This window comes from Myxine glutinosa, unplaced genomic scaffold (genome assembly GCF_964187855.1).
Source record: "Myxine glutinosa unplaced genomic scaffold, kmMyxGlut1.1 SCAFFOLD_1640, whole genome shotgun sequence".
NCBI lineage: Eukaryota > Metazoa > Chordata > Myxini > Myxiniformes > Myxinidae > Myxine > Myxine glutinosa.
The window spans coordinates 19,690-33,700 of record NW_027617735.1 but is presented as its reverse complement, the minus strand read 5'-3'; the positions used below and the strand labels follow the sequence as shown (position 1 = coordinate 33,700).

At 41.6% G+C, this 14,011-nt stretch overlaps 1 protein-coding gene across 1 annotated transcript in view; it reads right to left on the bottom strand.

Moving 5' to 3' along the window:
* LOC137427347 (sodium- and chloride-dependent glycine transporter 1-like) overlaps positions 1 to 14,011 on the bottom strand; it is an 80,449-nt gene that overhangs the window by 53,324 nt on the left and 13,114 nt on the right. The window lies entirely within an intron of this gene.

The window sequence follows — 14,011 nt, the reverse complement described above, 5'->3', positions numbered from 1 at the left end:
CCACTTCAACCGTCACCCTAGCTAACAATACCCACGACCACACCACACTATCCCCCCACAATCCCCCTTCAACCATCACCCTAGCTAAAAATTCCCACGACAACCCCACACCACTCTCTTTCCTCCGCTCCACCATCCTCTCACAATCCCCGATCAACCGTCACCCGAGCTAACAATACCCATGACCACCCCACACCATCCCCCCACAATCCCCCTTCAACCGTCAACCTAGCTAGGAATACCCACGACCACCCCACACCATCCCCCCACAATCCCCTATCAACCATCACCCTAGCAAACAATACTCACGACCACCCCACACCATCTCTCTGTTCAACTTAAGTGGCCTTGTTTTTTGAGGCATCCTAATTTTCCAAAAACATAGGGGCAATACCCCTGGCACTCACCTGGTAGAATAAACAGTATACTACACTGACTAAGGGTATTTTAAACCAATTTGAATGGTTTCTAAAAGACAGGGCAGCATGTATAATCATACTAACATAATCATAAGACTTTCAATAAACAAACAAAAAAATACCTATTTTTGGGGGGAAACCCCTACCCACGCCCATACTGTATACCTCCTCAGACCCAAATTTCTAATGCCTTGCAATGTCTTGATGACAATACCTTGAGCAGACAATGCTACATCACGGGTGATAAAGGTGGTGGTGAAGTTCCATTGAAATTGTGGATGTAGCTTCAGAGAAAAGAGCAAATACCTATTTTGGGGGGCAACCCCCCAGTAGACCCCTCACAGCCGGATTTTTTTAATTAATGCTGTGAACAAACTTTGGTACAACACGGTGATTAAAGTTGTGGTCATGTTTCATCAGAATTGCGTGTGTATATTCTGAGAAAAAAGCAAATACCTATTTTGGGGGACAAGCCCCCCATAAACCTCCTCAAGGCACGATTTTTTTATAATGCCGTGAACAAACTTTGGTATATCACGGGTGATGAAGGTTGTGGTCAAGTTTAATTGAAATTGTGTGTGTAGTTTCAGAGAAAAAAGCAAATATCTATTTTGGGGGGTCAAACCTGGACCCACTTTGACCCCCCCTCCCCCCATATTTGACACCCCCCCCCCCCATAGACCCCTTTAAACTTCGATTTTCTTTGTGCTGTGAACAAACTTTGGTTCTTCACAGGTGATGAAGGTTGTGGTCAAGTTTCATCTAACTAGTGTGTGTAGTTTCAGAGAAAAAAGCAAATTCCTATTTGGGGGGGGGGGGGGGGGCGATCAAACCTGGATACACTTTGACCCCCGGCAGACTCCCTTAGACCCCGAGTTTTTTTAAAATGCCGTGAACAAACTTTTGTCACAACACGACAATTATAATTTGTACCAAATCTGGTCGCAATCCCATCAGCGGTTTCGGAGAGGAAGTTTAAAGTGTTTACAGACTGACGGACTGACAGACGGACGACGAGCCATCGCATAACCTCCCCTGAACTTCGTTGCAGGTGAACTAAAAAAAACAAAAAAAAAACATCAACCATCACCCTAGCTAACAGTACCCACGACCAACCTGCACACTCCTCTTCCCTCCCTCCCCCCACCCCTCCACCACCCCACACCATCCCCCAACAACCATCACCCTTGTTTGTGTCCTTCCCCCTCTCTCCCCATCTTGTCTACCGCTCCCGATGTTATTTGTTTTATGTGTCTGTTTGTCTTTCTGTGATTAATGTCGCTCTTTCACGAGCCTCGATCTTGTATACAAAACAAACAAAAAAACAAACAAAAAAAAAAAACCCTAGCTAACAATATCCACGACCGACCCACACACCCTGCCCCCTCCAACATCCTCAGTCTTTATCGAAATCCGAGCTCAGAATGCACTGTCTCTATGTACTGTCGCCGGCGGGATCACAGTGCATTCACAATGTGATGTCACTGGCAAACTCGAAAATCGACACTCTTGGGCTTTTTTCGGTACTTTGTGATTCACAAATAAAACAAAATAAAATTCCCTTCAAATTAGACTGTGATTTGATTGTCAATGGTTTACAGAAGAATTTTTTTTTGCGTTTGGGTTCCCCTTTAAGGGTCTTTTTGGTCTTCGGTGTCTTTTGAGTCTTTTCGGTCTTCAGGGTGTTTTTGGTCTTTTGGGTCTTTGGTGTCTTTTCAGTCTTCTGGGTCTTTTTGGTCTTTTGGGTTTTTTGGTCTTCAGGGTCTTTAAGGGTATTTGGGGTATTTTGGGTCTCCGGGATCTTTTCGGTGTTCAGGGTCTTTTGGATCTTCGGGGTCTTTTTGGTCTTTTTGATGTTTGGTGTTTTTGGGGTCTTTGTTTTTTGGGGGGGTCTTCAGGATATTTTGGGTCTTCAGGATCTTTTCAATATTTTAGGTCTTCGGGTCTTTGGGTCTTTGGGGTATTTTTGGTGTTCAGGGTCTTTGGGGTCTGTTGGGTCTTCGAGGTCTTTTCAGTGTTTGGGGTCTTTTCGTTGTTCTGTGTCTTTTCGGTGTTCAGGGTATTTTGGGTCTTAAGGGTCTTTTGGGTCTTCGGGGTATTTTGGATCTTCGGGGTCTTTTTGGTGTTCTGGGATTTTTGGGATCTTTGGGTTGTTTGGGGTCTTCAGGATATTTTGGGTATTCGGGTTCCTTTCAATATTTTGGGTCTTTGGTGTCTTTTTGGTGTTCGGGGTCTTTTGGATCTCCAAATGTTCGGTGGGAATCTTTGGTGTTCGGTGGGTGCAAAGAGCAATGGAGGAGTGAAGGTGAGAAGAGAGTCTTGATTTTGGCAGTTTCACAAGAAGAGGGTTGCTGGCAGATCTTGTGCGTCCTGCAGGAATATTTGGGGGACAGAGCACAGACAGAGCAAGGCCAGAGAGGAGTCATTAGAAGACAGAAAGACCACCAACCTGCCTGTGGTGAGAGAGAGAAAGGCCCTCAGAATCAGCTTCATAGCGGGAGATTCCAATGATTCTGAATGATTTGGTTTCAATCGCGTGAAGCCGAGCTAGGTGTGAGGCAGCAGCCTCAGCCCAGAGGGGAGAGCAGTACTCCTTTGAGCTGCGGATGAAAGCTTTGTATGTGGTGAGGAGCTCAGTAGTGCACAGAAAGGATTTCGCATGACGGAGGATGCCCATTCGGCGACTGGCTTTGGAGGCCAGGTTAGAAATGTTGTTTTCCCAGGAAAGATCATGGCAGATAGTGAGACCCAAAAGCTTGAGTGACAGAACTTCTTCAAGAGGTGTGTTCAGAAAGTACATGGGAGGGTTGTCCAGACGAACTTTTTGGAGAGACACAGTGAGAGTGTGAGATTTGTCAGGACTGAAAGACATGTTCCACTTGTTTGACCAGTTTTGTGATATTGTCCAGGTCTGCAGAGACTAAGGAGGCTGCTGCCTGCCGATCTGAGGGATGAGATATGGAGCGGCAGAGGGTGGAGTCATCAGCAAAATTCCCCTGGGTCCTTTGGGTCCTCGTGGTCCTTTGGGTTATTTCGGGTCCTTGGCGTCTTTTGGGTCCTCGGCATCTTCTCAGTATTTTGGGTCCTCAGGGGTATGGGGGGGGGGGGGAGGGGGGTATTTTGGGTCCTCTGGGTACTTTAGGTTAAGTATTTCAGGTGACACTTGTGGGTGGGGTAAAGTCAGCTGTCCAACCAAATGGGTGAAGAGCTGACATACATACATACATACATACATACATACATACATACATACATACATACATACATACAAACAAACAGTTGCTCCATTATATATAGATAACTCGGCACACGATAGAGCATACTGAAGAGTTTATGTTTTGTAACCCAATGATAGGCCGGACCTGAATCAACATCTAATCGGCTTCTTCTTGTTGCCGGACCAACGCATCCACCTAGTTTTGTCATAAGTCGTCCACAACTATTTGAAACTTCATGCTATATGTCGTTTTTGGACTTATCACTAAATGGAGAAGAATCACTTTTAAAATCTCCGATCCGGAAACGGATTCAAATCTTAAACAAAATTTAATCAATTCTTCCTTGTCACACACCCAACATGTCCACCAAGTTTCCTCTGAATTCATCCATATCTTTTTGAGACATCGTGCTATATATATCGTTTTTTTGCCCTATCTCTCAATGGTGAAGAATCACTTAAAAAATTATCATATCCGGATCCAGATCCGGATCTTCACCAAAATCAAATCATTTCATCCTTGTCACACACCCAACCTCTCCACCAAATTTTCTCTGAATCCATCAATTCTTTTTTGAGATATCCTGTTCACAAACAGACAGACAGACAAACAAACAGACAGGGTGGTAATTACCATATACACATTGTGTTGTACTTGTAGAAACAATTGATGCAATTGTCACGATGGTAATTTTTCGATCTGGAATGGTGATAAGCATTACTGTCCACCAGGGTACTCAGACCCACTGTGTGAAATGTGCAGTGTTGTTAGTCTTGCCCCGAAGGTGATGCAAGACTATTGCAATGCCCCTGTCTGTCTGGATATATCTGTGTCTGTGTGTCTGTGTGGTCGAATCTTAATTTTTTCATTTTTTTAAATGGTTCTCTGCAACCGCTTGTATGATTGATGCAAAACTTTAAACATAAGAGGGACTCCCCATGGATAATATTTTATTGCTAACTCAGACGTCATAGGTCACATGGTATGGTAGCCATATTAATTTATTAAAGGATTTTTTGGGGATATCATTTTCTCCGAAACTGCTCAATGCCAAAAATGGAAACTAGGCATATGTTATCAACTCCCCATGGGGTATATAAGGTGATAACAATGAAGTCATCGGTGTAGTGGTATTCCAGCCATAATTGGTTGAATTGAAATCCATATCTGAAAAATCTTAAACTTCATATATCTGATTTATGACCCGATGTGAGTGAATAATTAAATTTATGACATTCATAACCCATGCCAAGAAACTATGTCACATAATAGGGTGCATGGATGACACAGCAGTATGGGCCATAATAGCAATGGGCCATTATAGTAGCGTGTTCAGTTAACGATGGTATTTCTGTTCACAATGAACGCACAAGGCGAGAATATGCGCTCCACGAGTGCTGTTCTTATTGTAAGTACATTTTAGAATGAAGTTGCAGAAAATAAATATTTTAATTATTTTATCAGATTCCTTTGCCATATGGCATGAGTTGTTTTCCTTGGATTCATTATCTCCACCACCAAAGGTGGATGGAGGTTATGTTTTCACCCCTGTCTGTTTGTTACTTGCCGGAATAGATTCCGGCAAGTATGTTGGTTGGTTGGTTTGTCTGTCTGTTTGATACTTGCTGGAATATATTCCCGCAAGTATGTTGGTTGGTTGGTTTGTCTGTCTGTTTGTTACTTGCCAGAAAAGATTCCGGCAAGTATGTTGGTTGGTTGGTTTGTCTGTCTGTCTGTCTGTCTGTTTGGTTGTGCGCAGTACTACGTCGACATCATTGCACATAGCATCGCCATACTTTACACACATATTTACCTTCCCCTGGAATAGACTGTGCCCAATTTTTAACTGTCTAGGCCCAAGGCCTCCATTATGACATCATAATTCGATAATTCGACAAGTACAAAACTTCATTGGATCAAAATGAAATTTCTTGAGCATAATGTAGGAATAAATTAGTTTAGAAAACAAATAATGATGACGTCATCGGTCACGTGGTTCGGCCGCCATATTTGTCCAAAATGGCCGACAAAAAAGTACATTCAGGCAAGTCCTCGGTCTCTGACCGATTTTTCATTACTTGCCGGAAAAGATTCGGGCAAGTATGTTGGCTGGTTGGTTTGTCTGTTTGTTACTTGCAGGAAAAGATTCCGGCAAGTATGTTGATCGGTTGGTTTGTCTGTCTGTTTGTCTGTCTGTTTGTCTGGCTGTCTGTCTGTCTGTGCGCAGCACTACGTCTACACCGTTGCATGTAGAATCGCCAAACTTTACACAGATATTTGTCTTGCCCTGGAATAGACTGTGCCCAATTTTTAACTCTCTCGGCCCAAGGACTCCATTATGACGTCATAATTTGATAATTCAACAAGTACAAAACTTCATCCAATCAAGATGCAATTTCTTGAGCGACATGATAACATAAACTGGTGGAGAAAAAAAGAATGATGACGTCATCGGTCACGTGGTTCGGCCGCCATCTTGGAAAAACCGAAAAAATTTGCACCTCTATATCTCCGAAAGTGCTGAATAGAAAAAATTGAGACATGGCTCATTGCAAAGAACTCTCCATGGGGAATAAAATATGTCAATGATGATGTCATTGGTGCCTCCATTATGACGTCATAATTCGACAAGTACAAAACTTCATCCAATCAAGATGCAATTTATTGAGCGCCATGTCGGCATAAACTGGCGGAGAAAAAAAAAATTATGACGTCATCGGTCACGTGGTTCGGCCACCATCTTGGAAAAACGGAAAAAATTTGCACCTCTATATCTCCGAAAGTGCTGAATATAAAAAATTGAGACATGGCTCATTGTAAAGAACTTTCCATGGGGAATAAAATATGTTGATGATGTCATTGGTGCCTCCAATAGAACGTCATAATTCAACAAGTACAAAACTTCATCCGATCAAGATGAAATTTCTTGAGCATCATCAAGGAATAAATTAGTTTAGAAAACAAATAATGATGACGTCATCGGTCACGTGGTTTGGCCGCCATATTTGTCCAAAATGGCCAATAAAAAAGTACATTCTGGCAAGTCCTCGGTCTCTGACGGATTTTTCATCTGTCTGTTTGTCTGTCTGTGCGCAGTACTACGTCTACACCGTTGCACATAGAATCGCCAAACTTTACACACATATTTGTCTTGCCCTGGAATAGACTGTGCCCAATTTTTAACTCTCTCAGCCCAAGGCCTCCATTATGACGTCATAATTCGATAATTCGACAAGTACAAAACTTCATCCAATCAAGATGCAATTTCTTGAGCGCTATGCCGGCATAAACTGGTGGAGAAAAAAAATAATGATGACGTCATCGGTCACGTGGTTCGGCCGCCATCTTGGGAAAACCGAAAACATTTGCACCTCTATATCTCCGAAAGTGCTGATTAGAAAAATTTGAGACATGGCTCATTGTAAATAACTCTCCATGGGGAATAAAATATGTTAATGATTATGTCATAGGTTCCTCCATTATGATGTCATAATTCGACAAGTACAAAACGTCATCCGATCAAGTTGAAATTTCCTGAGCGCCATGTCAGCATTAACTGATGGAGAAAAAAAAATAATGATGACGTCATGGGTCATGTGGTTCCGCCGCCATATTTTTAATTCTGGCAAGTCCTCGGTCTCTGAACGATTTTTCATTTGTTTGTCTGTTTGTTTGTCCGCACAGAATGTGAGTATGTCTTTCTCTGCAAATGTTGGTCCGATTGACAGGAAATTTTCACCATATGAGTGCCTCCTCCTGTATAATTTTTAATGATAATTATAACGTCATAGGTAACGTCGTACGAGCACCATCTTCGAAAAAACGAAAAACTATGCACCTTTATATCTCTAAAAACTGCTCCATGGGAAAAAAATTGAAACATGGCTCATTGTCGAGTACTCCCCATGGGGAACAACACATATTCATGATGATGTCATAATTAGACATCTTCTGACATCATAATTAGACAATTAGATGTACAAAACTTCATCTGATCAAGACGAAATTTCTTGAGCATAATCTAGGAATAAATTAGTTTAGAAAACAAATAATGATGACGTCATCAGTCATGTGGTTCGACCGCCATATTTGTCCAAAATGGCTGATAAAAAAGTACATTCCGGCAAGTCCTCGGTCTCTGACCGATTTTTCATCTGTTTGTCTGTCTGTTTGCCTGTTTGTTTGTGAACAAAATATCTCAAAAAGTTGTGGACGGATTTGGACGAAACTTGTTGGACCCATTGGGTGTCTGAAAAGGACAAATATATTCCATTTGGGTGAACATCTGAATATCGATTCGGATATGAGAATTTTTTTTTTTTTCACGTGATTCTTCGCCATTGGGAGATAGGGCCAAAACGATACATAGCAGGATATCTCAAAAAGTTATGGATGGATTGAGACGAAACATGTTGGACAGGTTGTGTGTGTGACAAAGAAGAATCGATTCGATTTTGGTGACGATATGAATATGGATTCGGATATGAGAATTTTTTTTTTTTTAAAGTGTTTCTTCACCATTGAGTGATATGGCCAACCAGATGGAGATATGCTCTCTACTGAGTGCCGTTCTAGTTTCATAGCTATGTTTGATATGGTTCTAACATTGTTATATCAATCCTCATGTGTGAACCTAATTGATTACTTTCATGAATACTGAACCATATTTTTTGACTCCAAGCATGCCACTGGATGAACCTGTACTGTAACCCTAACTGGTTGTGTCTAGTCATCTAGTTTATTCATCTACTGGGGGCGAGTTTTACATGAATTTATTACATGCACACAATGTAGCATTCCCGGCCATGTGTCGTTAAAATGATGAGTATTTGCCATAATTTATTCTATTGTGATGGTTCGAGTTACTGACATATAGAGCAGCATATGAATTCCCTGAGGCTAACTCAATATGTGTAGTCGACCAATGTGTCTAGACATTGTCCTGGGGGGAAAGCTTGCTCTTTACAACTACAATGAAAATCCGATATTTGTTATCACGATGTGATCACCAAGGGTAAGCCTATCCCAGCTTACCTTCGGTGATCTCCCACGACTTACGCTTGGTATTTTTACCCTTGCCATTTTTTCGGACCACCATATGACCTTGACCTTCAACATTTATGGATAGAGTGTACATGAAGAAAATGTGGCCCCATCTAGAATCTATCCAAAAAGCACAACATCATGAAAATCGGAGGAAAATTATTCAAGTTATGATAAAAACATGTTTTTAGTTAATTAGGTCACAATCCAAAAAAAGTATGTCGAGGACACTAATCGAATATCAGTTGACAACTTCAATGCAGGTCCTCTATTATGATACAAGAACATCTTGGAAAACCAAGTGGTCTTTGAGATTCCACAATGGCAAAATGGAACGATAACTAAAAATGCGTTCTGTTTTTTTTTCAGACCACCATTTGACCATCACGTTATTTTTTTTTCAGGTCGCAATTTCACCTTGCCCTTTAACTCAGAGGGGTATGATGTAAATTAAGTGTAAATGCGGCTTGCTCTATGCTACCTAGTGAGGGAAATTTTGTTCCAATCAGACACACCCTAGTCGAGTTTTCGTTAAAAATGAAAAAATGTCTCTAATTGGGTCATGACCTTAAAATTAGGTCAATAAAAAAACATTATGCCAACCCTGCGTACTTTTTATTGCCATTATTTATGCAAAATGGCATTTCTAAAGTCTCAGCTGGGTCCAAGATGAGGCTGAGAGATTTCCTGCAGGGAGTGCAGGAATAACAAATTATAAAAACCCTGTTATGGTCACCCAAAAACTCGGCGTTACCATTAAAAATTATGGTTACTATTTATAGAAACACCATACAACAGCGATAAATAACTGAAATTAACTTAAAGGCTTAAATAACCCCACGGAAATGCTTTGCAACAACTGTCGAGATCAACACATTTTTCTTCATGCTGAAGGAGTTTCAGAAGGAAGACTTGCGATGGCATCATGCAAGAACCTAGTAAATAGGTGGATTAAGTCGAACAATGAGTTTGAAACAATGTAAAATATGGTGTGGATTAATATTGATCCTCATGTACAGACATACAAATATGTTTGTGGCAAACTTCATTATCCTACAAAGCCCTCCATAACCTGGCCCCATCCTACCTTACTGACCTCCTCTCCAGACACACTCCCACCCGCAACCTCCGCTCTGCTGGTACCAACCTCCTGACCCCCCCCCCCCCCCATGTGGACCAAATTCAGATCCTGGGGGGACAGGGCCTTCTCCATCGCTGCTCCCACCCTCTGGAACTCACTACCTCACACCATCAGAGACTCCTCCTCACTCACCACATTCAAAACATCACTCAAGACCCACCTGTTCAACACTGCATTCAACATTTAACCCACAGCATTTAACCCCTGACTATCTCTTCTCCTGCTCCTTCCTTTTGCTTTGATTATTTACCTTTTGATTTTTGTCTTTTTGCACTTGTTTTTTGTACTCTGTCAAAGCGCCTTTGGGCTTCTTGAAAAGCGCTATATAAAATAAATGTATTATTATTATTATTATTATTATCTATCCATTTAGTCATGTATGAATATTGGTAACATCATAACAAAAGTTTTAAAATCATTTTTGATCTATATTTTATTAATAGTTACAAATATTCAGCCTCTAGCCTCCCAGGAACTCTCTAGGGTGTTACTCTGGTCAAATGTCAATATATTGCTGTCGTGGTTACATCCTTGTCATAGAGGTTGTTTTTTTTTTTAGCGGATTGACTCAATTATCCTTTCAAAATAATATTAATTCAACTGTACTATCTACTTGAATTTATTTGCCGATATTAAAGATTTCATTATATCTTTGAAATTAGGCAGGCCATTGTGTGCTGGTACCAAGAAAATATTTCAAATTCCTACCTCCTAATAATCTCAACCAGAAGCTGCTTTAGCTGAGCTGAAATAGGCAAATGGCAAATGTCCAACTAACAAAGCTAATAGACAACACCAGCCTCCAAACTATATTATAGCAGAATTGAAACATTGATGCCATTCATTCACAGATGGATAAAATTCCCTTGGGTGAAAGAATGAAAACAACAAAAGGTGTGAGGTATTATGAATGCCTGAAAAAAAGTTGATCGATCATGAAATTCAGCCTCAATAACACATTTATCCAGTCATTTTTGATTCAGTAAATCAGCAATGCATGCTCTCATTTCGATTTTGGTCCAATATGGTTGCATCAACAAGCCTATTCAAGAGCAAAACAGCAATGGCCTTATGTAGGTACATTTTGATTTTGTTGCTTCGACAAATTTTCTTACATATTCAATCTCTTGTGTAATTTTGTGTGCCATATTCCGATTATCTTCACTTAATGGGGAAAAAAGAAAAAATGTATACTACTGGACATTTAAAGCACACCGCCCCTATGCCAATTAAATAAATAACATATCCTTCAGCACACAACATTGGCAGGGAACCTTCAGTACCCGGCGATGCCACAATGCAGCACAAGGAGATGGAATTGGGAGGGAGTGGTGTTCAATAATTAATTGATTAATTGCACAATTAAAAGAAAGAAATAATAATCGTAAAATAATTAATTTCTTAATCAATTGGCTAATAGCAGAGCTAAACCAACACTGTTACATCCGAATCTGTAACTTTTTGAAAATTAATGAAGCAATTCATCCAAAAATAAAATAATTAATTGATTAATTGATTCATCAATAAATAAAAATATCCTTTATAGCCAAATCACTTGGTCACTGTCCTATCCAAATATTAGCTTCCTAGCTCAAAAGATGCCTCAGATATTGCCCAGATGAGAAAGAAAATAAATAAGTACTTATTAAATCGATAATAATTACGTAATTAATCAATTAATTGATTAATCAAAAACACAATTTTTTCCAAAGCACGTGCTCACTATTGTGCCCAAATTTCAGCTTCCTACTTCAAAGGATGGCTGAGATATCACCCGGACAAACAAACAAGAAAACAAACAAACAAAGTGAAAACTGAGTACTCCCTTTCGGCGCGCATCATCGCCGGGGCCGCCTTCGACGCCCGACGATGACGTCATGCAGCGCCTGGAGATGGAATAGGAAAGGAGTACAAGAAAATGGATAGATATCACACCAACATTTTCCCAAACAAACCCTAAGGGTAGACAGGTTCATAATTTTAAGTGTGCAGGCTCATAATTTTAAGCATCACTCTTGGATGGCAGGCTTAAACAAGTGAGTACCTAAGAAACTATACCCTTCCTCCCATCCATGGTACACTGAATCTTGTGGTGAGGCAGTTGCCCTGAAACAACTTCCCTTCGCATCATGGAAGGCAAATCCAACTGAATGTAATCTCCATTCCTTTCACAAAGCTCGGAACAAGTGTGTGTCTATCCTCAGGAGAGCCAGGAAACAATATCTATCTACTTTCAAGACTGAACTCTCAAACCTGTCTCCCTCCTCCAAATCCTGGTGGCATCTGGTCAAATCTGTTTCTGATGTTTGTTCCACTTCCATCTCCTCCCTTACCTCAAACAGCTACACAGCTGACACAGCACGTGAAAAAGCTGAATGCCTCAACTCTGTGTTTGCCTCAAAGTCTTGTGTCCCAAACCCATCGCTCTCTGTACCCACCTTACCCAGTCGAACCCAGCTGCTACTGGATGCTGTGTCCTTCTGTCCCGACAAGGTGGAGAAGTTTCTGTTAAACCTTGACTCTGATTCTGCAACTGGACCAGAAGGCATCAGCCCATATATGCTAAAATCCTTCTCTGCCGCTCTTTCACACCCTCTCTCTGTTCTTCTGTTCACTTCACCCTCTCCTTTGCTCAACGTCATCTGCCATCAGCTTGGAAATCAGCCAACATTACCGCTTTACACAATAAGGTGCAAAAACAGATCCTTGCAACAACAGACCAATCAGCCTGCTCCCAATCATCAGCAAGGTTATGGAATTCATCATCGCTTCTAATATTAAATCCTTCCTCTTCTCCAATGGCTTGATCTCGGATCATCAATTTGGATTCAGACCAGGTCATTCTACTCTGTACATGCTGCTTCTGCTGTCTCAACAATGGATAGAGATCCTCAATGCCAAACAGGAAATCAGAGCCATCTCCCTTGACATCTGATTGCCCCAGATGAGTTGTCGTGCCTTCAATACGGTATGGCACCCTGCCCTGCTCACCAAACTCTCCTCTTATGGTATCCATGGAAATCACCACACACGGCTTGCGGACTTCCTCTCCGGTCATAGTAAACGTGTATCCCAGAATGGAATTCTCTCATTTCCCCTTCCTGTCCAGACTGGAGTTCCTGAAGGCAGTGTTCTGGGCCCTGTGCTTTATCTGGTCTTCATTAATGATCACTCCGACGTTCTGGAAAATCCGCTCTATCCCTATGCTGATGACTCCACTCTCTGCCGCTCCATATCTCAACCCTCAGATTGGCAGGCAGCAGCCTCTTCACTCTCTGCAGATCTGGATAAAATCACAAACTGATCAACCAAGTGGAACATGTCTTTCAATCCTGAAAAATCACACACTCTCACTATGTCTGTTTGAAAAGACAGTCTGCAAAACCCTCCCATCTACTTTCTCAACAATCCTCTCAAATCATTTCCGTCACTCAAGCTTTTGGGTCTCCCTATCTGCCATGATCTTTCCTGGGAAAACCACATATCCAGGCTGGCCTCCAAAGCCAGTCCCCAACTGTGCATCCTCCTTCATGTGAAGTCCATTCTTGGCACTTCTGAGCTCCTCACCACATACAAAGCTTTCATCCGCAGCTTGATGGAATACTGCTCTCCCCTCTGGGATGGTGCTCCTGCCTCACACCTAGCTCGGCTTCACGTGGTTGAAACCAAGGCTTTCAGAATCATTGGTATCTCTCGTGATGAAGCTGATTCTGAGGGCCTTTCACTCCGCAGGCAGGTTTTCCGGCTTCTACCGACTCTTCTCCAGCCTAGCTCCTTCAGCTCTGTCTGTGCTCTGTCAGCCAAATATTCTTTCAGGACGCACAAAATCTGCCAGCCACCCTTTTCTTGTGTAACTGCCAAAATCAAGACTCTGCTCACCTTCACTGTTTCATTGCTCTTTTTTCCCCACCTCTGGAAAAAAACTCCCACATTCTCTTCAATCATACTTCAATCCTTCTCCTCTGTTGTTTCAAATTTTCAAGTCCTATTTGTGTCCATTTGTTTTATACCTTGTAAGCCCCCCCCCCCCATCCCCACCCTCCAGCCCTCTCCCTTCCACAGATCTACTGAAGTCCCTGCTCTCTACTGTTGTTGTGCTTCTGCACTTCCCTCTCTCTCCCCTTCTTGTCTCCTGCTCCCTTTATTATATGTTTAATGTTTTGTTTATGTTTGATGTGTTTTATGTGTTG